Source organism: Rosa chinensis, chromosome 5 (genome assembly GCF_002994745.2).
Source record: "Rosa chinensis cultivar Old Blush chromosome 5, RchiOBHm-V2, whole genome shotgun sequence".
NCBI lineage: Eukaryota > Viridiplantae > Streptophyta > Magnoliopsida > Rosales > Rosaceae > Rosa > Rosa chinensis.
The window spans coordinates 15,799,040-15,815,425 of record NC_037092.1 but is presented as its reverse complement, the minus strand read 5'-3'; the positions used below and the strand labels follow the sequence as shown (position 1 = coordinate 15,815,425).

The window sequence follows — 16,386 nt, the reverse complement described above, 5'->3', positions numbered from 1 at the left end:
TTGGAGGGGAGGTCGGGCTCGATGGATAGTAGGATCGGATCGATGGGTTGACGGGTTGGTGGAGGGAAACGGAGCGGAGGCGGATCTTTGCCGGATCGGAGTGGGGATTGCTGGGCGGAATCACGACGGTGGATTGGGTGTAGCAGAGCCATTCCGGATTGGTGGATCGGGATCGCTGGTTGGTGGTGGGTTGGAGGAGGGCGGTCGTGCTGGCCTGTTCACTGGATTGGATTTTCGATCTGGATTTAGGCCATACTGGTTTGGGAGTTTGATGGGGTGTGGGATCCTTCGCTGTTGGTCCATCAGCGGCGGGATGGCGTTGGTTGTGAGGGTCCGACCTTGGGGGAACTGCGGCGGCGGTGGCTGTGGCGAGGTGCAGCTGCTAGCTTGGACCGGCGGTAGCTTAGGTTTCTTAGAACGTCAAGAACATCGAGAAAGGTCCTTACTTTCCCATGTTCCTCTATTCAATTTCTGCTTAATTCATTATCATTTGTTATATATTGCTTATACCATCGTTTTTTCTTGTAAATTTGTATTGAAAATGGACTATAATGTTAGTAAAAGACCCATTTCATAGTTATGTTGAATACTCTGTTCGGGTGTTGTAAACTTGTAATGTATATATTGAAGTAAGACTTGTCTAGGGATTCAGTAACTTGTGTTTGTTATATTCGAATTGCGTTCGTGTCAATCAATGTTATGGTTTTAATGAGCTTGATAAGCATGATACTTGATCAATTACTAATTTTTCTTATATGGGACATGGTCGAACTGAGGTTTTTGCAAATTATTGAAGCATTTTTTGGATGATTCTGCGCATTAGTTGTGTTGATTATGAAGTTTTGTTTGTTTGAGTACTAGTTTTTAGCCTGTTGTTCTAATATCTGTTCTGTTTGATAGTTTGTGCTGATTTGGTTCGCGGTGCCAAGGACAGGAGGCTCAGGGTGAAGGGACCAGTGAAGATGCCTACCAAGGTTCTGCACATTACCACCAGGAAGTCACCCTGTGGAGAAGGTATGTTTCGGTGAACAGAGCTTTGGTTAGCCTATGGATTCATATCTGGTTTACTGCATGCTAGATAGATTATGTCTCAATGATGTATAGCGAGTGTTTCTTCTTTTTTGGTTCTTCACTCAAAAAGTAGGAAGCTTTCTAGTTTATGATGAGTTAGAGAAGTGTAATTTGTTTTTGATGTTGGTCTTTTCATACAGTCATGGTCTCTACACTTGCTTGTTGGCATTAACTGTTTGTTTGTGATTTGCAGGTACCAACACATGGGACAGATTTGAGTTGCGTGGGCATAAGCGTGTTATTGATCTCTTCAGCTCTCCTGATGTGTGAAGCAGATCACCTCCATTACAATTGAATCTGGTGTCGAAGTGGAGGTCACAATTGCCAACCAATAAACATCTCACCTCAAGATTTAGTCTAGTTTTCCTAGTTAATTGGAGATGTTCCATCCATGATGTTGTTCTTTTGTTATTTTAAAGTTGGAGACTTCTTTGTGTATGCATGCAATGGGACGATGGTTTTTATATGATGCAATGGGATGATGGTTTTGACATGGGCAAGTACATAAAAAAATTACCGAAAATTCTTCCGTGCTCCGAGCTTGCCATGCTTGGGCACGTCAGCATAATATGGACCGCTGGATATCATATCTGAAATCTAATGGTTGAAAATGTTCACCGGGTAACCTGCTCTCCATGGATACAAATTTGCTTGTCATCTTCTTCCTTTTCCTTTGGTACTGACACCCAGCAACAACTGCAACTTTTATTATTTTTCCATCTTCATGCAAACCCAAAAGACCCAAGAAGAAATTGACAGAAACTCATTTCAAGTCCAAAGAAGCTTTTCCAAAGCTGCAATCCAATCTTGAGAGATGTTTCTACAACTTGATTGACATTCAAAAAAATAGGCAGACAACCCAGATTTCTCTTCCACCTTGAATTCAACTCTCAAATCCAAATATGATCATCATTGTCGTCGTCCTCTGATAACCCATCTTGTCATTAAAACCAAGTAAATCCACACTGCAAGTCTGCAACTGCACTTGCCATTAATCGAATTTCAATTAAACTGAATTTATAGTCCAAAACCATGCATCCGTCAAAAATCTCATGTAAAGGAAGAGTGGAACATGACCCATTTAGTTTTTGCTGGGTATTTATGAAGATGAATTTATTAAAGATGAGATTTTGATGGTTTTTTTTTTTTTTTTTGAGAATAAATTTTGATGGATTTGGTTTGCTGGCTTCCGTCAGGAAAGAGGAACTGGTTTTCTCCTTTCCTTCATTCTCTTTCATCATTATCATAATTATTATTATTTTTTGATAAGTTTTATATAGTTAACTATGGTTAAATTATTCTCAAAAAAAAAAAAAAACTATGGTTAAATTTAAAGGACATGTGGCATTAATTTAGAAGGTGGGCAAAAGTAAAGGTTCTAAAGGTTGGCTCGTCTGGATCGTCCGATCTAACTTGGCCCTATTTATTGGCCCGAAATTATAATTCATGGACGGTTCAGATGAAGAGGTGCTGAGATCAAAGTTCCAGATCGCACCATCTAAAATTTCATTTTTATTAAGCTAATTTAACAAGCTTCAGACTTCTGAAAATTATATATAAAATTTAGTTCAGGTGTCCGAAAAAATTCTCGAAAATTTTTACTAACTCATCGTGCAGCGTACTTTATTATAGTGTCTCAAGCCTTGTATTTCGGTTTCTCGGTCAAATATAGTTACCTTTATAACCCTATATTTATATATCAAATTTCTCAAAGGACAGCCTCATCAAGGCATACAAAAATGGGGAAACAGATAGTAGGATGAGAAGATTTGAATATTTTATGCCTGTTGTAAAAAATTCAACCAATTTCATTATTGTTTCGACATCGATCCATTTGGTCAACCGATTATACGATTACACTTCCCCAAGGGAAGCCGAACCACGAGGGGATAAAATTTTCTAAATTTTTACATTGATTGATATAGCTCATACTCGTGAGAGTGTAAGAACTAGCGGCTCGGAAAAAGAAGTTGCAAATGAGCGGTTATGTGCATATTAGTTTTATGTGGTATTTAGGGTTTAAGGTTGACCTATAAAATCGAGACCCAAACAAAGAGAAAAATAGCTGAAATTTTGACTACAACAATTTCTTCTTGTCATGATAACATCAAACGGTCAATTTAATCAATTCTATTTTCTCCACATTGTTACTCGCGGAAGATGCATTTTTTTATACAACTAATAAACAAGCTAGACCACATTAGTAGACATATAAGGATTTTGTGCGATCCAAAAAAAAAATTGGAAATAGATAAATTTGACATTACCCATCTATTTATAGCGTATTAATAGGTATTGTGTAAAAAAATTAACCCGATCCACTGTCATTTCGACATGAAATAAACCGGTCAACTCTTTAAAAGTTTTTACTTCCCTAAGGGAAGTCGACCCTTGAGGAAATAAAATTCCCGAAAATTTTACATTAGTTGATATAGCTCCTACCCACGAGAGGGTGAGAGCTAACAGATCGAAAAAATAAGTTACGAGTGAGCTGTTATGAAAAATATATTTTTATGTAGTATTTAAAGTTTAGGGTTGACCTACTAGATCGAGACCCAAACGACACTGAAAATAGCTGAAATTTTGACCATAACTATTTATTCTTATCATGATAACATCCTACGTTTTATTTTGATAAAGTCTATTTCCTACACATTGTTGCTCATGGAATTTATACTTTCATTACAACTAATAAACTAGTTATAACATTAGTAGACATAAGAATTTTGTGCGATCCAAAAAATCAAAATTGACAAATTGACAAATGTGACATTAACCATCTATTTATAGCGTATTAATAGGCACTGTGTAAAAAAATTAATCCGATTCGCCGTCATTTCGACATCCGATCGAATTGGTCAACCGTCGTCACTTGTATGTTTTCTTGGTTGACCGATGGCATGACGACCGCGAAACGTGCTTATTTTTTCACATCATGTCTGTAAATATTCCATCGATGGATGTGCGTGGACATAAGATAAAAATTTCAATTTTAATTGCAAAGATGTTGGCCTATATCAATTTGCCTCCTAAAGTCGTAAGAGTTGTATATTACATTTAAATTGTTGAGGTTCATTCTAAAGCAACCATGAAGTGGAAAATGAATTTAGAGAAATCAACCGCTCGATTGAGAGATTGTAATGTTTTATGGTGATTGTAAAAAATTCAGCTAATTTGATTCTCGTTTCGAATTCGATCAATTAGGTCAAATTTAGTTACTCTTATAAACCTATATCTATATATAATACACTCCAAAGAGAAACTCCTATCAATTCAAAGAAAATGGAAAAATGGACCGTTGGATGAGATTATTACAATAAATTATTAGTGTGGTTAGGGGTCATCATGGGCCGGGCTAGGGCCGGCCCTACCCTAAATTTTAGGGCTTAGGGTCGGGCCGAGCCGGGCCTAGTCAAAGTCAACAAAATTTAGGGCCGGGTAGGGTCGGGCCAGGGCTTAAATATGCTAACCCTTACCCGCCCGAAAAGCCCGATCCGTTAGGGCCAAAAGGGCCGAGTCGGGCCGGCCCTCAAATAGGGTCAAATAGGGCCGAAATGGGCCAAAAAAGGGCCTTATTTTGTTTAACAAAAAAAAAAAAACATTATTTTTTTCTTCTCAAAATATGGCTTAATGGTATATATTGGTAATAAAAGACTCATTGTTTTTTATTGAACATATTTAATACACACACACACACACACACTTGTAACTTATAACATGACAATGCTCATATGCATATACAACAGTAATAGGTATTATGTAAAAAATTATGCCGATCTGCATTAAATAAGGCACCAAACGGAGCGGTCAACACTTTGTATAAGCAAACTTCCGTAAGGGGAGCGGCACCTTTTGCGGATAAACATCCCCGTATTTTGATAGCAGGTGATAGACCCCCTCCCCATGAGAGTGTGGGAGCTGATAGATCAAAAAAAAAAAATTGCAAATTCTAGGTTATGAGCATATTTGGGTTAGGTTTTATTTAGGGTATGGAGTTGACCGGGTCGATAGAGACCCAACCGAAGGTGAAAGTCACTGAAATTTTTACCACTACCATATATTCATATACGGACGACATCCAACGGTGCATTTTAAAAAATTCCATTTCGTCCCCCATTTTGCTCATGGAGGATAACAAGCCTAATAAACGAGTTATACTACATTAATAGGCATATAAGGATTATATGTGATCCAAAAATTCTGAAATGGAAATCGACCAATCTGAAATTCTCATATGTTTATACAACATTGATAGGTAATTAGGTATTGTGTAAAAAAATTAGACCGATCTACCATGAATAAGGCGCCCAACGTAGCGGTCAACGCTTTGCACAAGCAAACTTCCCTAAGGGGAGCGGCACCATGCGCCGACAAACGTTGCGGAATTTTGACATCCGTAAGTAGACCCCCTACCCATGAGAGTGTGGGAGCTGAAAGATCGAAAAAAGTGAATTGCCAAGGACCGGTTAAGAGCATATTTGTTTTATGTTCTATTTAGGGTATTGAGTTGACCGGGTAGATCGAGGTCCAACCGAATGCTGAAATTGTTGAAATTTCTACCACTAACATATATTCATATGCAAACAACATCTAGCAATTCATTTAAAAAAAATTCCATTTCGTCCCCCATTTTGCTCATGGAGGGTAACAAGCCTAATAAACTAGTTATACTATATTACAAGACATATAAGGATTATGTGCGATCCAAAAATTTTGAAATGAAAATCGATCAATCGGAAAATTCTTATATGTTTATACAATAGTGATAGGTATTGTGTAAAGAAATTAGGCCGATCCGCCGTGAATAAGGCACTTAACGGAGCAGTCAACGCTTTGCACAAGCAAACTTCCCTAAGGGGAGCGGCACCATGCGCGGACAAACGTTGCGGAATTTTGACATCCATAAGTAGACCCCCTACCCATGAGATTGTGGGAGCTGAAAGATCGAAAAAAGTGAATTGCCAAGGACCGGTTAAGAGCATATTTGTTTTATGTTCTATTTAGGGTATTGAGTTGACCGGGTAGATCGAGGTCCAACCGAATGCGGAAATTGTTGAAATTTCTACCACTAACATATATTCATATGCAAACAACATCCAGCGGTTCATTTTAAAAAATTCCATTTCGTCCCCCATTTTTCTCATGGAGGGTAACAAGCCTAATAAACTAGTTATACTACATTACAAGACATATAAGGATTATGTGCGATCCAAAAATTTTGAAATGAAAATCGATCAATCGGAAAATTCTTATATGTTTATACAATAGTGATAGGTATTGTGTAAAGAAATTAGGCCGATCCGCCGTGAATAAGGCACTTAACGGAGCGGTCAACGCTTTGCACAAGCAAACTTCCCTAAGGGGAGCGGCACAAACGTTGCAGAATTTTGACATCCATAAGTAGACCCCCTACCCATGAGATTGTGGGAGCTGAAAGATCGAAAAAAGTGAATTGCCAAGGACCGGTTAAGAGCATATTTGTTTTATGTTCTATTTAGGGTATTGAGTTGACCGGGTAGATCGAGTTCCAACCGAATGCGGAAATTGTTGAAATTTCTACCACTAACATATATTCATATGCAAACAACATCCAGCGGTTCATTTTAAAAAATTCCATTTCGTCCCCCATTTTGCTCATGGAGGGTAACAAGCCTAATAAACTAGTTATACTACATTACAAGACATATAAGGATTATGTGCGATCCAAAAATTTTGAAATGAAAATCGATCAATCGGAAAATTCTTATATGTTTATACAATAGTGATAGGTATTGTGTAAAAAAATTAGGCCGATCCGTCGTGAATAAGGCACCTAACGGAGCGGTCAACGCTTTGCACAAGCAAACTTCCCTAAGGGGAGCGGCACCATGCGCGGACAAACGTTGCGGAATTTTGACATCCATAAGTAGACCCCCTACCCATGAGAGTGTGGGAGCTGAAAGATCGAAAAAAGTGAATTGCCAAGGACCGGTTAAGAGCATATTTGTTTTATGTTCTATTTAGGGTATTGAGTTGACCGGGTAGATCGAAGTCCAACCGAATACGGAAATTGTTGAAATTTCTACCACTAACATATATTCATATGCAAACAACATCCAGCGGTTCATTTTAAAAAATTCCATTTCGTCCCCCATTTTGCTCATTAAGAAGTTAACATTACATTGGTAAAAAGGTTTCAACTTGACCAATTGATTATTTTTAGTTATGTTGATTACTTGATTTATTTCAAAATTGGTATTACATGAATATATTGTCCAATTTGAAATAATAGCTTTGTAATTATTACAGTTAATTAGTTAACAGTAATTATTGGTAAATATTAAAATACCCATAAGATTATATTAAAACGGCGGCGTTTTTGCCGAATTAATGGTTAATTCTTTAAAAAAAATTATTTTTTTCTTCTCAAAATATGGCTCAATTTAAAAGACTCATTTCCTAATATGGCAGATTGAAATAATTTTCTACACTTCCATAGTTTTATACATATAACACATGTAATAGAAAATAACAAAAATAAAATATAAATTTTAGGGCCGGGCTTTAAGGGCCGGGCCGGGCCTAGCCCTTACGGGCTCAATCGGACCGGGCCGTAGGGTAGGGCCGGGCTTTATTTGTGTGACCCATACCCTACCCTAAATAAAAAAGGGTCAGGCCGGCCCGCCCTAATGGAAGGGTCAGGCCGGCCCGCCCTAATGGAAGGGTCAGGCCGGCCCGCCCTAATGGAAGGGCCGGGCCGGGCCGGCTTAGGGCCCAAGGGCCATATGATGAGGCCTAAGTGTGGTAAAAAATTTAGTCAATTTAACCATATTTTCGAATCCGATCGAATTGGTCAACCGTCGTTACTTGTATGTTTTCTTGATTGACCGATGGTATGACGACCGCGAAACGTGCTTATTTTTTCACATCACGTTTGTAAATATTTCATCGATGGATGTGCGTGGACATAAGATAAAAATTTCAATTTTAATTACGAAGATGTTGGCCTATATTAATTTGCCTCCTAAAGTTGTATGACTTGTATATTGCATTTAAATTGTTGAGGTTCATTCTAAAGCAATCATGAAGTGGAAAATGAATTTAGAGAAATCAACCGCTCGATTGAGAGATTGTAATGTTTTATGGTGATTGTAAAAAATTCAGCTAATTTGATTCTCGTTTCGAATTCGATCAACTAGGTCAAATTTAGTTACTCTTATAAACCTATATCTATATATCATACACTCCAAAGAGCAACCCCTATCAATTCAAAGAAAATGGAAAAATGGACCGTTGGATGTCATTATTACAATAACTTATGAGTGTGGTAAAAAATTTAGCCAATTTCACCATATTTTCGAATCCGATCGAATTGGTCAACCATCGTCACTTGTATGTCTTCTTAGTTGACCGATGGCATGACGACCGCGAAACGTGTTTATTTTTTCACATCACGTTTGTAAATATTCCATCGATGGATGTGTGTGGACATAAGATTAAAAAAAAAAAAATTAATTACAAACACATTGGCCTATACCAATTTTCCTCCTAAAGTTGTATGACTTATACATTGCATTTTAATTGTTGAGGTTCATTCTAAAGCAACCATGAAGTGGAAAATGAATTCGGAGAAACCAACCGCTCGATGGAGAGATTGTAATGTTTTATGGTGGTTGTAGAAAATTCAGTCAATTTGGTTCTCATTTCGAATTCGATCAACTAGGTCAAACTTAGTTACTCTTATAAACCTATATTTATATATCATACACTCCAAAGAGCAACCCCTATCAATTCAAAGAAAATGGAAAAACCGACCGTTGGATGAGTTTATTACAATAAATTATGAGTGTGGTAAAAAATTTAGCTAATGTCACCATATTTTCGAATCCGATCGAATTGGTCAACCGATATGTAGAATATCTATATATATATATATATGTATATGTATATGTATGCACTAATGCACATATTCTATATAGAAGTATAAGAACTTCCACACACACACACACAGATATATATATATATATATATATATATATATAAACACACACACACATATATATATAATATTTTACTGGCTTTTACGGGTCGGGCCGGGTTTTTGCGGGCTTTTGGCTGGCCGGCCCACTACCCAGATAGGCGGGCTTTTTAACTGGCCGGGCCGGCTATTAGCCCTCAGGGCCGGCGGGCCTCCATCGGCCCACTTGATCCGCGGGCTTTTTGATGAGGCCTATTCTGAGGCCGCGAAAAATTGAATTAGAACTCAAAAACTCCCGCCACGAATATTGTTCTCCCGCTCTCTTTTTCTATAGTCTATCCCAATCTCTTTTCAATTAGGTTTGAAATTTTCAAATTCCAGTCCAATTTCGTCTCTTTAACTCTTCTATTTTGTTTTTTGATTCCAGATCTTTGAGATTCAAGCAAGCAGAGCACTGATGTCTGGGCGTGGAAATGGAGGCAAGGGTTTGGGTAAGGGAGGAGCAAAACGACATCACAAGCTCTTCTGCGATAGCATCAAGGGCACCAAGCCATCGACGGCGAGGAGAAGGAGATCGGAAAGCAGGGATTGAAGAAGAAAACCCTCAAGGAAGGTGAAGGTTGGTTCAACAAAAGGTGTTCGACAAAATGATTCTAAATTGCTTTCTTTTGAGGTTACGACTTTGGGTTTAACCTACAACACTTTGGGTCTTAAGGGCCATTTTCTCATCCCAGAGGATAAATGCAAATAGGAATTCAATAGTTTTTTGTTTGTATAATCACCAGATGGCTGCAAGTTAAGCAAAGAGACCATTTTCTCTGTTTCTTTCAAGTTACCCAAAACATTATGCATGGCATATATGCTCTACTTTCCATCTCTGAGGGAAATTACCATACCGTTATGGCATACTTCTTTCACGTTAGATTATGCGGAAAGCAAAATGATTGTCCTTCATAGAGGGAGTCATGAAGGGTATTTTCGGTTACCAGAGTCATGAAAGGTACTGACTGTCAAATAGGGACTCTTTTAAGTGTTCAGATCCGGTTGTTTATAATTATACCTTTTTAATTTCTCATCTCAAGAGACGGTGCAAATAGGCATACTTTTTTCACATTATATTACGTGGAAAAGTAAAATGAACCGCAAAAATAATAACCGGAGTTTACAAGAGCACTATCAAAGACAAAATACTTTTGAATTGCAACTTCTACACTAAAAACACATTGGATCTTGATTGGCTGGTTACGTATCTTAAACCCTTAACATGAGTTCACTTTATTATACAATACAACTGACATCGCATGTATTTTTTTGAAAGGAATGACTTCTGCAAAAACAAATTCAGGAAGGGAGTGGGGTCTTCCAGCAATCAAGATATACGCAAAACTACCACCTTTTAACCTCCAGGCTCCAGCACTCCTTTCCCTGCACAAGTCCTCTGCATCTTTATCAACCAGGATTATGTAACCATTTGAAAAATCAATGAGCAACGAAAATGCGTGCACTATATCACTCGACGAGCAGTTAGCTTATAATATGTTTCTCACTTCTTTCTCCAATCTTTCTTTGTCCTTCAGGTAGCATGAATACGACATTTAAACTTTATCCATTGCCTGTAAAGAAACTAACAATCTATTCAAACGAAGATTAGAACATGACGATGTTACTAACATATCAGGAAAAACGTTTATTAAAAGCTCAATACTAGACGAGTAAAGATACAGTTCTTCATGAGACTGCCATGAATAGAGACCAAGAAACTGGAGATTTAACATAGTGGTCTAATAGTACTAGATATTGGGACGCATTGCAATCACTAAATTTTAGGACATAAATACGGATAAGAATAGGATTGATAAATGTTCATATTTAAAGGAACATTTAAGTATATCAAAAACAGTGTGACTAAAGATTTATCAAGCTCCAATTACATAACTTAAAAGCAAGATCACATGCTAATGGAGAAGAAAACAAAAACCAGCAAAAGAATTGAGCACAGTTACATTACATTTGGATCAAACGGATTAGTTGACAATCCATGACTGACAGAGTCTGAAACAACTGATATCTCTTTAACGGCAACTTCAAACACTTGTTTTCACAATAATGTGGTCCAGCATTCCTGCATAGACATATTTCAAAATATAAAGAAGCAGGCAAGCCAATTAGTACATGAATAAAAAAATCTGCAACTTGGAATGAATAAAAAGAGAGAGAATTAGGCAAATGAGAAATTGACCATCTACCTAAAGATTCCCTTCAGCTGCGGTTTGCTTAACCCCTTGATAATGCTGAAATTACAGCCTCTATATATAAGGTTGTATTCACTTTAATGGTTGGTCACATATCAGCAAAACGTCCATTGTACTTCAGCCAGATTTATCTATTACAATTGCTAAATGTGAAGCAAGCAAAATGAAAAAAATCCTCAAAATCAAACATGCTCATATACTTGTATCAAATCAAACCAAGTCAGTAAGTTGTTAACACATACCAGATTATCTGGCAACACCCTTCTATGTTTACATTGCCTCAGTAGTAACCATTTTTCTGAGTTAAAATTAGGATAAACTTTTAGCCAGAAATTTAAAACTGATAAAAAATTCTGATCTACAAGGAAATTCAAGACTATAGATACAAGATATGTAATACTTACCCGGAGTCAGCAGAGCTCCAATCCCTTGCTCTGGTTGGTTTTCGTCTGAAATTTCTTCTCTTAATACAGTTAGAATAGTCGACCCTACAACCCTTATTCAACACCATTGCGTGACCGGATATAGTAAAATGGCCGTACGATGGTCCTCTAAACACCTATGCAATTATCATTGTGCGTGTTGATATAGCAAACTCAACTAAATAATGATTTTCTTTGTCTTGATTTCACTATTTTACCATATTTGATATTGCAGTCAACCCATTACAGTTTGTTGGAACCAAAAGAAAAGGAAAAAAAAAAACTAAAAAAAACTCAACCCATTACAATTATTTGCAATGAACTACTAAGGATCAACCAAGTACCAAAACCATAATCATTGATATTGTTTTCAATTTTTGGCTGCTGCCAACAATGATCTACCTACACTTTAGCTAAATTAATACAAAAAGAAATATGAGTCAGAGTAAAGCTTTTGCTTAACTAATCGTTACCTTCAAACTGCAACGGCGGCGATGAGGGGGTGACCCATTGTCTGAGTCACAACCACCAAAACATTCACTTAATCCAATGTGCTATTATCATGTAAAACTAAAATCTCAAAAGCATGTCAAATTCTACACAAACAGAGAAGCATCAACGATGAGGATAAGCTTAATAAAATGCTCGGTTTACTCTGAGGACGGTCAAATCTGTCGGGTAATTGAAGCAAGTTAATACCTTTATGAACCGGCCTAACCACAGCCTTGCTTCCACCGGCGCCTGAAAGTTCCTCTGCGTCGTGCCTCAACCTTTCCCCCACTGTGAACAAGCCGAACCCATATCTCGTGTATTTGAATACCACGGCCACTGGGCTGTGCTGTGTAGCAAATCCTACAAATTTCTGCAATTCTTTGCGGCATAGAGATTGAAAGATCGGGTTTGTGAATTAGGTTTCAGGTCGATCTCTACAACCACGTGCTTGCCAACTGCTCGTGGTAAATTTTGTTTTTACTACACTTTATTTATTTCGGTCTTCGTTTCAGTTTTCATCGCTAACCATGAATACCAACGTCTGTTAGCACACGTGACTTGCACACTGCTGGTGCAAGTGACCCGACGGTGCATGGAATCCTCTCCGCACATACAGTACGTATATCTATTGGAAAATTATTATATGAGTCCGAACCATAGTACGCGTGGTGATCCGGGTTAATGTCATTGGTTCATATGACATGTACTTATTGCTGATTAATTATCTTAATTTAATTTTTTTTTCACCCCACCTGCGAGGGCCCATCAAATTCGAGTGATATTAATATTGACTTAAACCATCACAGGGCAATGTCACGTGACAATCTCTGAAACAATAGAATAATTACTCATGTCTATATATCTATGTATATATATGACGTGAAGAACACCGCAGCTACAAAGAACTTATATTGTACTAATCTTTTTTTATAACAAATGATGTAGGCAAGGTCAAGGTCTTTGATGCCACAAAGCATTTCGATCCAGAACCACTAGAAGAACTCAAGAAATTGCTCCGCAAAAACAAGAGACAAAAACTAGGATTTAGGAAATACAGGGGTTTCTTCGGTGCCTGTTCGGCTGCGCCCTGCGTTGACCTTAGCTGCCGGCCTCATCAACAAATGGCGGGTGTTGCTGGATTAGTTTGTGGGGGCTCAAGACTCCAGGTTTTGCTTTTTCTTCGTTGGTCTGGGCTTTTTAAGATGTTTCTTTCCCCTCAGGCGGTGGCTCAGGTTTGGATAATGGGCGATTGGCGATCGATCAGCGGCAGTGCAAGCATGGAGTAGGTGGCCAGAGGCTAGATCATGGTGGCGGCATGCCATGGATTATATGGTGCTGATTACTGCTCTGCGATGCTTCGATAGTTAGAGCTTTCAATGGTGATTTCGGGTTCTCATGTTGTTGAACGCAAACGGACGACGGGGCACGGTAAATTCGTTACTGGTTTTTGGTTTGGGTTTGTGGTTTTGGCCTGGATCCCACCGACAACCGGCAGGGGGTTCGGTGTGGCTTGTTGTGTGGGTTGATGTTCTTCGGCGAGGTGAGCTCGAAGGGATTGATTTATGGTGGTGGTCTGCTGGTCGGGAACCAGGAGAAAGAGAAGAGGATTGCAGCAGCTGGTTTTTGTTTAAGGTAGTTTTTTTAGTTAGGAATTTGGTTAGGCTTTTATGGTCTTTAGCATGTCCCTACCCATTTGAGGTAGGGTTAGGTCAAATTGTGGCGAATTGATTTATTTTCGGTTTTATCTTATGGTCAATGTGTTGACGAGCGATCCTTGCACGTGGTCTGGTATCTTTGGGACACGGTGTGGAAGAGGGCGTTGGTTTTTCTAGTAGATGTCTATGAGGTGGTATCGAGATTCTATGTAGCCTGAGAGGTTGAGCGATATAGGTGGTTAGGGGTTGGGCCTTTTCGGCTCATGGAGGTCATTCTTGATGACGGATCCGTAACTGGTTTAGGTTTTAGAGAGGAGAGTGGGGAATTCTTGTCCACCACAAGTAATTCCCGTATTAACTAATCTTGTTTATTTTCAATAAAGGTTTCTTATTCTTGAGTAAGTAAGTGGCAAAGAGGTTTACTCCAAAAAACTCGAACCGCGTCTAGGGTTTTTTTTCAAGATCTCCTTCTCGTCGGTGGTGGTTCGCCATGCTGAATGGGTTGCTGCCGGGCGGGTTTTGAAAGCAATGGCCGGGTAGTCCTCTGAATGGGGTGGCTCGAGGTTTTGGCAAAGGAGTCCGGGCTGATCGGTTTGTGTAGGTTTTGGTGGATCGTCGAAGCTTCCACGACTGCTGGTGGCGGGGTTTCATCTGGAGCTCTCCTGAACTTGTATTGGTGGCGTGGCTATGGCGGTTTTCTGGTGGTCGGAGTGGCAGTGCAACCTTGGTGGTCTGGGAAGATCGCTGCAGCGGCGGTGCCATGGTGGATTTGGAGCGATCGTTGTGGCGACGTGGCTAGGAGGTTTTGCGCGATCTCGTGGAGGTCGCGGCCACTACAGGGCGGCGGTGATCGGCGGCGATGGAGGAGGATGGTTTGGTGGATGGCCCGGGTCAACCTTTTGTTGGTCCTTGTGCTGGTCTCATTCCCTTGGGCTGCTCTCTTGGGCCTTAGTTTGGGCTGGTTTTGTCCTAGTTCCTTTTACTTAGTTTAGTTTTTCAATAAGTCCCTACTTTCAGGGACAGTCTAGGCACGTTGTGCATCTAGTTTTAGTATTTGGTCTGGTCTTGTCTACTTAATTCTCAATGGATCTAGATGTACACCAATTGAGGTCTCTAGGCATCTAGATTTATTGGTTAAGAGTTAGGTTGGGAGGGCCGGATCTTTCTAGCGCCTCCAACGTAGTACCAAAGGGGGATCCCGCTATGTCTACGATGTATTCAATGTCAAATGAGTGACCTAGTTTTTACGTACCACTTTGGGTACTAACACATCTTCTTGTCTGTCTAAATGGTAGCGGAAGGGTATGTAAGGGTCATTCTGGCTTTTCATCAATATATTTTCTCGCTCGCTCGTGCTTCAAAAAAAAATAAAGGTTTCTTATTCTAAAAAAAAAAAAAATGTCAAAGTCTTTGCGAAATAATGACTTCTTTTCTATTTCAAGTATTATTCATGTATAAATTCCATCCCAATCGAAATTTCTTGTGATTCCTTTATATGCAATCAATTAAGTCATTTATACAATTTAGTGAGTCAATCAAGATGTGCGGAAAAGAACATTGACCGACCTCATTTATTTCACGGATATGAGGCTCTGGAAATGGAAATCCCAATCGAAATTTCTTGTGATACTTCCTTTATATGCAATCAATTAAGTCATTTCTATAATCTAGTGAGTCAACCAAGATGTGCGGAAAATAACATTGACCGACCTCATTTATTTCACGGATATGAGGCTCTGGAAATGGAAAAAAAGTTGGGCCTTTCTTAGTTTCATGTTTGAAAAGTATATATTACAGCTACTGGGAAAAAAAAGTCCACAGTGGGTAGAGAAAAAGACTTTCTATTGAGACCTATCTTCGTACCAGCAAATAATTAAAGGAATTTTTTTTTTCTCTCTCCAAAATTATATAGTAATAGAAACACAATTTATAACTTCTATTATTCATTTTCGTTTTCAAATCTCATTTCACACTTCTCATTTTCTTTTTTCATGAAAGCTTTTGAGGAAAAAAAAAATTCAAGAGAAAATGCACATGTCATGCCCTGATTTTTAAACATAAATAAAAATCAAGATAAATCCCACGATCATACAAGACATGATGGTTTAGCCATCAATACAAAATACCTGAAAATTTTGTTCTTTTAAACCAATTAAGTACATACTGATGCTCTGAACACACAATGTCAATACAGATTCGCTTCGTAGCGTCATATATTACATTTCAAGAGTTTACGAATTAAGTTGCAATAACAACTTAATAAATAAATGTTCCTCAGAGCTTACTACATAGCAGAAGTCTTAACAATAGCAAAGCCACAAAATTAGCTTCTTACCCGTACAGCTGCAAATATAAGATCTCAGCTTCACCCACAATTATCCTGACCTGCATGATTAACCTCTACACTATTGAATAGTGCATCGAGTTGCAACAACAACCCCGATAAGCTTTTGAAAGCTTGTATGAGTAAACTCAAATACAATAGCCAAAACAACTCACACTAACAGCAAGGAAAACACCTTTCCAACTTAAGGAAA

General features: G+C 38.5%; 1 long non-coding RNA gene across 8 annotated transcripts; it reads right to left on the bottom strand.

The window, feature by feature from the left end:
* Window positions 1-10,146: 10,146 nt before the first annotated feature.
* Window positions 10,147-12,680, bottom strand: LOC112202341. 8 transcript variants are annotated; one of them, XR_002937307.2, is made up of 6 exons: window positions 11,685-12,680; window positions 11,523-11,578; window positions 11,275-11,411; window positions 11,037-11,150; window positions 10,576-10,660; window positions 10,147-10,453 (listed from the first exon to the last, which is right to left on the bottom strand). It is a non-coding gene; the product is annotated as an uncharacterized LOC112202341 (long non-coding RNA). The 8 variants fall into 8 exon arrangements; XR_005799168.1 differs by having other exon boundaries at window positions 10,147-10,641; window positions 11,685-12,298; window positions 12,402-12,680; XR_002937304.2 differs by having other exon boundaries at window positions 10,576-10,641; window positions 11,685-12,677.
* Window positions 12,681-16,386: the final 3,706 nt, after the last annotated feature.